This window comes from Ornithodoros turicata, chromosome 5 (assembly GCF_037126465.1).
Source record: "Ornithodoros turicata isolate Travis chromosome 5, ASM3712646v1, whole genome shotgun sequence".
Lineage (NCBI taxonomy): Eukaryota > Metazoa > Arthropoda > Arachnida > Ixodida > Argasidae > Ornithodoros > Ornithodoros turicata.
In genome coordinates this window covers 52241690-52245126 of record NC_088205.1, presented here as the reverse complement: position 1 = coordinate 52245126, position 3437 = coordinate 52241690, and the positions used below count along the sequence as shown (strand labels likewise).

General features: G+C 44.1%; 1 long non-coding RNA gene across 1 annotated transcript; it reads right to left on the bottom strand.

Moving 5' to 3' along the window:
* Positions 1 to 359: 359 nt before the first annotated feature.
* On the bottom strand, positions 360 to 1275 carry LOC135396035 (uncharacterized). The gene is made up of 3 exons (XR_010423260.1): positions 1185 to 1275; positions 604 to 733; positions 360 to 474 (listed from the first exon to the last, which is right to left on the bottom strand). It is a non-coding gene; the product is annotated as an uncharacterized LOC135396035 (long non-coding RNA).
* Between the last annotated feature and the right edge of the window lie 2162 nt (positions 1276 to 3437).

Here is a 3437-nt window from a genome sequence, read left to right as displayed (position 1 = left end):
CTTAACAGCTCACCTCTTCGGCCAGGACTCCCTGGGCAGCAACATCCTATTAGCCATGTTGTTGTTTCTCTTTTTCGGACCCAGGCGAAAATATTTTGAACTGGTACCAGTTGAACTGTGTTATTGAACAGGGACCAGTTCAACCGGTCCCAGATCAACTGGTACCAGTTGGGACAACTGGTCCCTGTTCGATAACACAGCTCACCCAGTCCCAGTTGAACTGGTGCAGTTGCAACTGGGACTGGGCGAACTGTGTTATCGAACAGGGACCAGTTCGATCAACTGGTACCAGTTGGCCCAACTGGTTTCTAACCAGTCGCAGTCTCGACTGGAACTGGTTGCAAACCTCATTGTTGAGCTGGGACCGGTTGAAGTGCCTTCACTTAGAGCGGCCTGTTCGGACAGAGGTTAGCTTGTATGTAACCGGTGCCCCTTTGCAGGATCGCTGTTCCCAGCAACGGCAGATCCAAAGAACTGCAATGCAAAATTTTATTTTATTTGTAGTCAAACATTACACATATTTTAATGTACATGTAGCATAACTATAATGTAATTAAATTATAGCAGTAGATGAACTACAGAGTTACATGGAATAGATAATACTTCATGGTTGATTGGTCCCTTGCTTGACTCCCTTGTGGACATCTTGAATCATTCAACAAAGTATTTGAGATGTTCTTAATAGCACACAATGGATCGATATTTTCCTTTGAGCCCCAGCAGCTTAAGGTTTCTGGAAAGTTGAAAAGGCACAAGTGAATATGCATTCAATTACAACATGTAATTGTAGTGTGTGCCTGGACAGTCATACAATTTGAGCGGTCGTCGCCCCGGAAAGTACGCGAATCTCTCAACATTTTCGTTGTGCAGTAGTTGGACCTTTCAACTAAGAGGTTCGCAGGCTTTCGGGGGCAATGAGTACTGCTCTGGCGCACTACGCTAGTTCGACAACATCCGTGGTGTGAAGGATCTAAAACACGAGAATGAACGAATAAAAAAAACAAACACAGAAACATGAATGAAAAATGTTGCTGGTAGCGTTAACATAAACCGGATGTTACTCGTACAACGGCATGCACTTGCAGGTGCTACGAATGTGACGCGGAACAAAGAGAAGAGGTTCTATGGAAGTAATATTTCTAAATGGTGCACAACGGAAAAGCACTTAAGCATATAGTACTCACGATATAAAGCGGTCTCCACAGTTGTAGTCAAGCCGTAATCCTATAACACCCACCCGCCGGCCGCTGGCGCTCATTGTACTGTCGCACTGTCGTAACTTGAAGACAAATCCTTTAGATTATAAAACCAACGCCTATGTCACATATCACGCTAAGAACATAACTGGCAAAAATCGCTGTACAAGCACGCTGCTAAGCAAGCGACCGTTGCACATTAAACGCATCATTCATCGCGGGAGCAGGAACGCACAAAATACAAATATATAAGAGTTCCAAAGTAACTTTCGTTAACAGGAACTTTACCAACAATTTAAATATGATTATTTCTATTAATAAAGTTACTTTCTGATCGTTTTTATAACTTCGTCTTGCAATCTTCATATTAACCTGTCCTGGCACTGAAACCGAAACTTCCCCCAAATATGTAAACTGGTCCAGTTCGAACTGGCACCACCTCACTTCCAGTTGCTACCAGTCCAGCTTGAACTGGTACCAGTTCACTTTCCAGTTGCCCCCAGCCCAGCTTGAACTGGTTGCACACAGTGCCCACTTGCCACCAGACCAGCTTGAACTGGTACCAGTTCACTTTCCAGTTACCGCCAGCCCAGCTTGAACTAGGTACCTGTTCACTTCCCAGTTGTTACCAGTTCAGCTTGAACTGGTACCACTAAGTGCCCAGTTGCCACCAGCCCAGCTTGAACTGGTACCAGTTTACTTTTCAGTTGCCACCAGTTTGGTACCAGTTGGTTTCAGTTGACCACCAGTTGGTGCGAACTGGGAACGAGCTGGTACCAGTTGACTTCCCAGCTCAAATTTTCGCCTGGGGAATCCTCCGTGCAGCCACATACCATGCCTGGAATGGAAAACCAGCTATAAATAACAATGTATTTGAATGACTTCCTCTTGAAGTATTTATTCTAATCAGATATGCTTTTGTGCCTAGTATGGTGCGCGAAGGCACATAAGTACAACATTTGCAGACGTTCGACGTAAGCAGTTCAAGGAGATCAATTCAAGTACGCCGACTTGCGCTTTTATTTTTGAACAAATACGACGACAAATTTTAACAAATTAATTATGGCTCACAATGATACGAGTAAATGCTGCTGTACGGTGATGCATTATCGGTATCTTATCATCTTCGAATACATTTGTTGTTCCTAAACGCGCAACCAACTAGAAACGGCGCAAACCTACGAACAGATACCGAGTTACATCTATTACAGGCACTTCGGCTGTTTTGATTCATTTAAATTACTCCTATGAGAATGCAACTATGTGTGGACAGCACACTACTAAGCCAGACAATCTACGAAAGCATTACTCACCAGAATTCCTGCTTGACTTGGTATTGGTCAACACTGCGCGATATACGTTGGGGCTGTGGCGATTCATTCAACTCGATTTTCACCGGAACAACAGGCGCTGCTCGAAAGACAACGCCGGAAAATAGAGAGCCGCTATAAAGTCCGCTAATTTGCACATTACAGCACTACAAATCGATATATGAACACGTCGTAAACAGCAACCGCTCGCTCACACAAGAAACGAGGTACCCAACGTTGCTAGACACCATCCGAACTCCGAAGTGAGAGTAGCAAAACAACAAGATATCAAAACACGAAAGGAAGAGTATTGATACCCCCTCCTTCTATAGCATGCAAAACGTGATTTACGCTGAGATGAACATATATGTTCATGACGCGAGTAATTTTCACTTTTCACTGATCCAAAGGAGGTCATGTGGGATTGCTTGACGCTTGCGAAATTAACAGCAATAAAAATGGAGAAACGAAATTTGTGAATCGTGCATTTGCTCTTCGTGGTAGCTGCCAGAAAATCGAATCAAACTTATGGGACACTGGATTACAGGTATGTTGGCACCTTTTTCATTCCTGCACCTGATTTACGTGGATACATGGGTACGGTGTCTCGCGATGCTGGGGAAATATTTGCATGGGGAAGTGTGCATGTTTCTAGACCTTTTATATTTGATCGCGTAATCAAAATATCGGCACCTCGCGTGTTGTAGCTTGCATGTGACCAACCAAGAGCTGTTCCCCTACTAGCGCTTACTGCAAACGACAAAACCAAACATGTGGGAAGGTATATTTTTGATTGCTCATATATAACCAGAAAATGTACCGTTTTCAGGTTGCTATCACTGCTCCATGTGCCCGCAATTGTCCAGCGTGTATAATTAAGCTAACGACGTCGCCCACCAAGGCGGAAGTGTTTTGCGCACACGCGTTTCTG